Source organism: Hemitrygon akajei, unplaced genomic scaffold (assembly GCF_048418815.1).
Source record: "Hemitrygon akajei unplaced genomic scaffold, sHemAka1.3 Scf000042, whole genome shotgun sequence".
Classification (NCBI taxonomy): domain Eukaryota; kingdom Metazoa; phylum Chordata; class Chondrichthyes; order Myliobatiformes; family Dasyatidae; genus Hemitrygon; species Hemitrygon akajei.
In genome coordinates, this window is record NW_027331928.1 from 2,046,532 (window position 1) to 2,055,631 (window position 9,100).

At 46.6% G+C, this 9,100-nt stretch overlaps 1 long non-coding RNA gene across 1 annotated transcript; it reads right to left on the minus strand.

Annotated features, from left to right (window-relative positions):
• Positions 1 to 812: 812 nt before the first annotated feature.
• On the minus strand, positions 813 to 2,814 carry LOC140720424 (uncharacterized). The gene is made up of 3 exons (XR_012097183.1): positions 2,682 to 2,814; positions 1,660 to 1,802; positions 813 to 878 (listed from the first exon to the last, which is right to left on the minus strand). It is a non-coding gene; the product is annotated as an uncharacterized lncRNA (long non-coding RNA).
• Between the last annotated feature and the right edge of the window lie 6,286 nt (positions 2,815 to 9,100).

Below are 9,100 nucleotides of genomic sequence, written 5' to 3' on the forward strand. Positions count from 1 at the left end.
CCCAAAATATTCCCACAGCGCCAGTCTCTCCCAAGGCCCAATATCAGTCCTCAAAATACTGCCACATCTTCACTGTCTCCCCACAGACCTGTGTTTTCTGCCTAAGTACTCACACTCACCACTCCACCCCACTAATCAGTGTCAGTCAAACTATACCCACTGCCTGACTCTCTCTCCACAACCCCGTGCCGGAACCCAAAATAATCCCACTGCTCAACCTTCTTCTTAGAGACCTGTGTCAATCACCAAAACATCTCCCGCTTCCCATGCTCTCCCCACGGACGTGTCTCAGTCCCCAGAGTACTCCCACTGAACCATTCTCTCCCCACAGATCTGTGTCTGTCCCCAAAGTACACCCACCCCTCATTCTCTCCCCACAGACATGTGCCAGGCCCAAAGTGCTCCCACTGATTCACTCGCTCCCACAAACAGGCTCAGATCCCAAAAGAGCTCCATTGCTCCACTGCATCCCCACGGCCCCGTGCTAGTCCCCCAAAATATTTGTACTTCCCACTTTCATTCCAAGGCCCCGCGCGAGTCCCCGAAATCGTCCCAATGCCTAGCCTTCTCCCTAAAGATGTGTGTCAACCACCTAAATACCCCCCTTCTCACTCTCTTCCCATGGCCCATGTCAGTTCCACCATTAATTCCACTGCACACTCTCTACCAACAGCCCTTGTCGATCCCCAAACAAACCCAATTGCCCAATCTCTCCACACAGCCCTTGTCAGTCCGCAAACTAAGATCAATGCCCACTCCCTTCAATCCCCGACTCACTCTTTTCTCAGAAACTTGCAATACCCCAAATCTCACCCATAGTTGCATTTTCCAATCCAGTATGAACTGACTTGGTCGCGGACAGACTTCTTAACAAAATTCTGTAAAATTAAGTTACTATCATTAATGATTGAATTTGAGGAGCGTCACGTTACGTCTGACCACGGGAGAGTGTGAAGGGATGGTGTGGAAGGAACTTATCTCTGTATCTCACTCCAGGAGAATGTGATGACAAGATGCAAGGAGCCTCACTCTGTGTCTGAACCGGGGAGTGTGTGACGCGACGGTGTGGAGGGAGATTCACTCTGTGTCTGACCCCGGGAGTGTGTGATGGGACGGTGTGGAGGGAGATTCACTGTGTGTCTGTCCACGGGAGTGTGTGATAGGACTGTGTGGAGGGAGATACACTCTGTGTCTGACCCCGGGAGAGTGTGACGCGACGGTGTGGAGGGATATTCACTCTGTGTCTGACCTCAGAACTGTGTGATGGGACGGTGTGGAGGGAGATTCACTGTGTGTCTGACCACGGGAGTGTGTGATAGGACTGTGTGGAGGGAGATACACTCTGTGTCTGACCCCGGGAGTGTGTGTCGCGACGGTGTGGAGGGAGTTTCACTCTGTGTCTGACCCCGGGAGTGTGTAATGGGACGGTGTGCAGGGAGATTCACTCTGTGTCTGACCCCGGGATTGTGTGATGGGACGGTGTGGAGGGAGCTTCACTCTGTTTCTGAACCGGGGAGTGTGTGATGCGACGGTGTGGAGGGAGATTCCCTCTGTGTCTGCTCCCGGGAGTGTGTGATGAGACCGTATGGAGGGAGCTCTGTCTCTCTCTCTGTCTATCTATCTATCTATATATTTCTCTTCCGGCCATCAGAAACATACCTCTTCCTCTGTTGAATTTATTTCAAGTAGATTCGATTTCGAGTTGCAGCAATGCAGATTGGCCTCAGTGTAGGATCTTTCAAACGCGGATATGTAATAAAGCCGGTCCTCATTTCTGATCCAGTCCTTGGAACAAGCATGCTCTGGAATTCAGGAACATGCAACAGTGATTCTCCCTCTGCCCGTCTGGGAGTCAGTCATTGAATCGGTATCCCTCCACACCGTCCCATCACACAATCCTGGGCTCAGACACAGAGTGAATCCCCTTGCACACCGTCCCATCACACACCCCCAGCTCAGACACAGAGTGAATCTCCCTCCACACCGTCCCATCACACAATCCCGGGCTCAGACGCAGAGTGAATCCCCTTCCACACCGTCCCATCACACACTCCCGGGGTCAGACACAGATTGAATCTCCATCCACAACGTCCCTTCACACACTCCCGGGGTCAGGCACAGAGTGAATCTTCCTCCACACCGTCCCACCACACACTCCCGGGGTCAGACACAGAGTGAATCTCCCTCCACACCGTCCCTTCACACACTCCCGGGGTCAGGCACAGAGTGAAGCTCCATCTACACTTTCCTCTCACACAGACCCGGGGTCAGACACAGACTGAAACTGTCACTCCACGATCCCTTCACACACTCCCGGAATTCGACGCAGAGTGTATCCCCCTCTGCAACGTCCAATCACCTACTGCCGGATTCAGACACGGACTTAAGCTCTCTCTCCACGATCCCGTCACACATCCCCGGATTCAGATTGAAACTCTGTCTCCACGGTGCCACAACAATCATCGGGCGACAGACATGGGATGAATCTCTCCGGCACTGTCCCATCACACAGTTCCGCAGTCAGACACAGAGTGAAGCTGGAACCATACTGTTCCAACAGACATTCCCGTAATCTATACCATCTCTTCACACACTCCCGATGTCAAGCAGAGAGTGACGCTCCCTCTCTCCATGCCTGCCCTGTGATGAGGATCCGGCGAAATAGGGGGATGATGCCTTACCTCTTCTGCTGGTCAACAATTCACAGATTTGAGCCTTGGTTTCGTTGACAGATCTGTACTTCGTTTCCATCTCAGTGAACTGGTGACGGAGATCGCTGTGCATTCGTTTAAGAGACTGACGAATCTGTGATACTGAGAGAGATGGTGAAGGGTGTTTAGCATTTACAGTGACACGTGAGTCTGCGTCACGCTACTGAACGGGTCAAGAGATTGTTGTGTCAGTGTCACGGTGAAGCGTGTCACAGTGAAGGATGTGCCAGTGGCACAGTGAGAGACGTCGGTGGAAACATAAGGGGAGTGTTTGTGTCACTCTGAGGTTTTATCAATGCCCTGGTGAAGGTTTTTTTTTTTTGCTGTTACAATGGGGTCTGTGTCAGTATCGTGGTGATGATCGATTCACTGTCTCAGCGCGGGGCATGTCCGTATCACGGTGATTGTTGTTTCTGTGCCCCAGCGAGAGGTGTGCCGGGTCACAATGAAGTGCATCGTGACGGCAAGGCGAGGAAAATATCAGAATGAGGGGTCTGGTAGTGTCACGGTGGATGGAGTATCTGTGTAGTGTGTCGGTGGTGGTCTCATTGAGGGGAGTGTGTCTGTGTCACTGTGAGAGGCGTGTTCTGACCACGGCGTGTGTCCGATTGTCATGCTGAGGTGTGTTTCGGTGTGATGGAGATGACTATGTCGGTGTCAATGTGAATTTTGTTGTCAGTATCATGTTAAGGGTTTGCTTGTGTCAGAATCAGGTACGAGTAATTTGCCTCAGTAATCGGTGCATCGGTGTTATGTTGAAGGGTGATCCTGTCTAGGTGAGGGTTGTTACAGAGACTTTTGTGTCCTGGTCATAGTGCGAGGCTGAACGGGTCAAAGTTCAGGGGTGGTGCCCCAATGTCACGGTGAAGGTCGTGTCGGTGTCACTGTGAGGAGCGTTTCGGTGTCGCTTAGAGTCAGGTTCTCTGGGAGAGATCTGGGTGGGAAATCTCAGATATCTTGGATTCAAAGTAGAGTTTAACTCATGGTGTGGTAGTCGACATTGGCGTTCGGTCCTGTTCATTTTCTGATTTTCTTCCCAAAGGAGTTTGTGGTTTCGGTCAGGGGTGATCTGAGATGGTGAAGGAAGCTTGGCGTTTATAGTGTGTCAGGTCACGCTACTGAGCGGGAGAGTGGTGTGTCAGTGTCACGGTGAAGGGTGTTGGTGGCACAGTGAGGGGCGTCGGCGCCACCGTGAGGTACGTGTCTGGGACTCGCTGTTTGGTATATCAGGGTACCAGCGAGGTTTTTGTTGGTGTCACGATTGGGGATGCGTCAGAATCGTGGTGATAGTTGATTCCCTGTCACACCGAGTCGGTGTTTCAGTGAGAGACGTGTATCTGTCACAGTGAAAGGTGTTTCTCGGTCCATGTGAGAGATGTACCGGGTCACATCGCGGTGTATCTCTATGTCACGGTGAGAGATATGTCGGGGTCACAGTGCGAGGTTTGACACTGTTGCAGTGAGAGTCGCGACTGCGTCATAGTGTTTGGTGAATTGATGTTACATTAGGAAAAATGTCGATGTCACAGTGAAGGGTGTGTCTGTGTCACGGGGAAGGACCTGTAGTGGGCATAGTGGATGTCTCGTTGTCACAGTAAGTGTAGTGTTGTTGTCACGGTGAGGGCTGAGTGGGTAACACTCTGAGGGGCTTGTCGATGTCACGGTGAGGGGTGTGTCTTTGTGACAGTGAGGGTTATATCGGTGTTTCAGTGGAGTGGTAGTTACTGTCATGTTAAGACAAGCGTCGATATCAAAGTGATGGACGTGTCGGTGTCACAGTGAATCGTTATCACATTAGGTTGCGTGTGGGCATCAGGTTGAGACATATGTCGGTATCCTATTGGGGGATGTGTTGGTGAGGGTTGCCTCGGTGTCATGGGGAGGGGTGAGTCTTGGTCATGCTGAGAGACCCGTCAGTCCCACAGTGAGGGGTGTGTTGATATCACCGTAAAGGGTGTTTCTGGGAAATGTTGGAAATGTGTCGCTGTTACAGTGGACATTTTTATTTTCTGCGGTTTGGTCGTTCCGACCGGTGTGAAACTCACCATGAATCCCCCAGCAGATACACGTGATAATGAGGGCTGCTGTTAAAAAGCAGATTAGCCATTTGTTTGAATCTAATCTCTTTCTCCTTGTGGGTCGTTCACTGTCCATACCGTCTGTGGAAAAACCGTTAGTGTCTTTGTCAATCCATCGTCATTTTCCCTGATCTACGGCTCCCCTGCTCTGCCTACATTCTGAGCTCAAATCCCTATCTTTGGCTCATGCAGAGCAGTGAGCGTAAATCACAGAACGGAGCAGACCGTTCTGTTCAAAAATTCGGCTACACCAATTATACTTTCTACCTAAGTCGATTTTACCGACATAATGTTCATCTCCATCCAATCCCTGCACACCCACGTGCCTATCAAAGAGCCAATTAAACGCCAAAATCGATTTGCCTCCACCACCAACCCGGCATCAAACTCCCGTCACCCACGCTCTCTGTGTAAACAAAACCTTGCCCCTCACCTCTCCTGAAAATATACCCTCCACTTTCACTTCGCGGTATTAGTCATTTGTCTCCGGGGGGTGGGTGAGAAAGGCACAGTTTGCCTGGTCTGTCTCTGTCTCTCGTCCTGTATCAACTCTCCCCTCATCCTGGGATATATATGAAATACATACATATTGCATGAATGTATTTTACTGATATTCTACATCTGCTTGTTATATTTCTGTCTTGTACATTCTGTGCGTGCTTTGTGCCCTGCGTGACCGTAGGTTTTGTGTTTGGCATTAGGTGACATTTTCCCTCCCGAGTAATGTCACCCCACCTCCTTTAATTCCTTCTGCTTTTTGACGTCTGGAAATAGGGAACCAGGAAATATTGTGCTGTCCGACTTGTTCCTCCTGCAAGCGTCTCAACAATGTCTACAATATCATACTTCAGTGTGTTAATTCAAGCCCTGAGCTCACCCGCTTTTTTTAAACTTCCAGTATTGAAATATACACAACTCAAAACACCAGTTGCATCTTTGACAAGGTTCCGCACGGAAGGTTAGTTGGCATGGTTCAATACTTAGGTTTTAATATTGAGGTAGTAAAATGGATTCAAAAGTGACTGGATGGGAGATGCCAGAGAGTAGTAGTCTATAACTGTTTGTCAGGTTGGTGGCCGGTGACTAGTGGTGTGCCTTAGGGATCTGTACTGGATTCAATGTTGTTTCTCACATACTTTAATGATCTGGATGATGGGGTGGTAAATTGGTTTGGTAAGTATGCAGATGATAGGAAGATAGGTGGCCTTGTGGATAATGAAGTAGGCTTTCAAAGCTTGCAGAGAGATTTAGGCAAGTTAGATTGGGCTGACAAATGGCAGATGGAGTTTATTGCTGTTAAGTGTGAGCTGCTACACTTTGGTAGGAATAATCAAAATAGGACATACATATGGCATTGAGGAATGCAGTAGAACAGAGTGATCTCGAAATAATGGTGCATAGTTCCCTGAAGGTGGAATCTCATGTGGATAGGTTGGTGAAGAAAGAAAGATTTTGGTATGCTGCCCTTTCCAAATCAGAACATTGTGTATAGGAAACATGATGAAATCTGCAGATGCTGGAAATTCAAGAAACACACACAAGATTTACTAGAATGTTACCTGGGTTTCAGCGCCTAAGTTACAGGGAAAGGTTGAACAAGTTAGGTCTTTATTTTTTGGACCGTAGAAGGTTGAGGGGTGGACTTGATGGAGGTATTTAAAATTATGAGGGGGTAGATAGAGTTGACGTGGATAGGCTTTTTTCCATTCCGAGTACTGGAGACTCAAACATGAGAACAAAAGTTTAAGGGTAACACGAGGGGGAATTTCTTTACTCAGAGAGTGGTAGCTGCATTGAACGATCCTACAGTGGAAGTGGTAGAGGCAGGCGTGATATTGTCTTTTAATGTAAAAGAAGATATGTATATGGACAGGAAAGGAATGGAGGGTTACGTGCTGAGTGCAGGTCGGTGGGACTAGGCGAGAGTAAGGGTTCGTCACGGGCTAGAAGGGCCGAGATGGCCTGTTTCCGCGCTGTAATTGTTACATGGTTATATGGTTATATCACGCTCAACAGATTGATACCGGCCTTTGTCTGAGGTGTTTACAGTATCTTTCTCCTCATCGATTACGCTCTCTGTTCTGGAACTCTGAGTCCCATGCCCCTGCAGCAGGAGTTTAACTTCTCCTTCTTCATGCGCCTTGTGCGTTACACGCTTGGGAGATCATGGCTCTCCACATAGAACGATCCCTGACAGCGTCAATGATATCTCGCACACTTATATCCATCAGTTCTTTCATAGAGTTCATATATTTTCTTCTTTGTATTCTATACCACCATTCCCATGCATACTGCCTTGCTAAATATGACTTGGCCCAGGGTTGAGATTTTTGATGGGACAAAGGCTAACTTCGAGCAGATGCGAAAGGAGTGGATAGGGACAATTTGTTTTATGGGATAGAGGTAATAGCGAAATGTAGGTCATTTAAAGTTTAAATTTTGAGACTACAGAATCTTTATGTCCCTGTTGGGTTGAAAATAAAGGTTAGATGTTTGAGGGAGCCATGGTTTTCAGGGAATATTGGAAACTTGGGTAGGAAAAAAGAGAGAGATCTACAATAAATATAGGAAGCATGGAGTAAATTAGGTGTTCGAGGAATACCAAGAATGTTTAAAAAAATACCTAAAAGAAATTGGAAAAGCTAAAAGAAGATAAGAGCTTGCTTTGGCAAGTAAGTTAAAAATAAACCCAAAGAATTTCTACAGTTGTATTAACAGCAAACGGAGACTGAGGGATAAAACTGGTCCCTTAATGAATCAGAGTGGACAGCCTGTGTGGAGCCAAACGAGAGGGAGGAGATTATAAACACAATACGGCAGATCTCAGCATTTTGTGTTTTTATTTGGAGATTTTGAACAATTTCTTTTCGTCAGTGTTCACAGAGCAGAAGGATATTGAATTGTGTAGGTCAGGAAGAAAAATCAGGAAGTTATGGAAATTATGATGATTAAAGAGGAGGATGTACTGGCACCTTTAAGGAATATAAAAGTGTAAAAATCTCCGGGTGTTGACAGGATATTCCTTAGGAACTTGAGGGAAGATAGTGTAGAAATAGCAGGGGTTCTGACAGAAATATTTCAAATGTCATTAGAAACTCGGATGGTGCCAGAGGATTGGCGTAGTGCTCATATTGTTCCATTGTTTAAAACGGGTTCGAGGAGTAAACCTAGCAATTATCGGCCTGTAAGTTTTACGTCAGTGGTGGGTAAATTGATGGAAAGAGTCTTAGAGATGGTATATATAATTATCTGGATAGACAGAGTCTCACTAGCAACAGTCAACGTGGATTTGAGCGTGGAAGCTCATGTTTGACAAATCTTATTGAATACTCTGAAGAGGTTACTATGAAAGCTGACGAGGGTAAAACAGTGGATGTTGTCCATGTGGACTTCAGTAAGGCCTTTGGCAAGTTTATGCACGGAAGGTTAGTTAGGAAGGTTCAATCGTCAGGTATTAACATTGAAGTATTAAAACGGATTTAACACTGGGTAATTGGAGATGCCAGAGATAGTGGTGGATAACTGTTTGTCAGGTTGAAGGCCGGTGACCAGTGGTGTGCCTCAGGGATTTGTATACATTAATGATCTGGATGATGGGGTAGTAAACTAAATTAGTAAGTATGCAGATGATACAAAGATAGGTGCCTTTGTGGATAATGAAGTAGGTTTTCAAAGCTTGCAGAGAGATTTAGGCCAGTTTGAAGAGTGGGCTGAAAGAAGTCAGATAGAGTTTAATGCTGATAAGTGTGAGTTGCTATATTGTGTTAGGACTGATCAATATAGGACAATAATGGTAAATGGTAGGGCAATGAGGAATGCAGTAAAACTGGGTGATCTAGGAATAATGGTGCATAGTTCCCTGAAGGTGGAATCTCATTTGGATAGGGTGTTAAAGAAAGCTTTTGGTATGTTGGCCTTTATAAATCAGACCATTGAGTATAGGAGTTGTGATGTAATGTTAAAATTGTGTAAGGCTTGGTAAGGCCAGATTTGGTGTATTTTGTACAGTTCAGGTCACCGATCTATATATATATATATATATATATGTATGAAGGATGTCATCAAAATAGAGAGAGTACAGAGAAGATTTAGTTGAATGTTACTTGGGTGTCAGCACCTTAGTTATAGAGAATGTTTGAACAAGTTAGGTCTTTCTTCTTTGGACCGTAGAAGGTTGAGGGGAGACTTGATAGAGGTATTTATATTTATGAGGGGGATAGATAGAGTTGAGCGGGATAGGCTTTTTCAACTGAGTCTACCGGTTATTGAAACAAGAGGATATGAGTTGAAAGTTAGGCGGCAAAAGTTTAG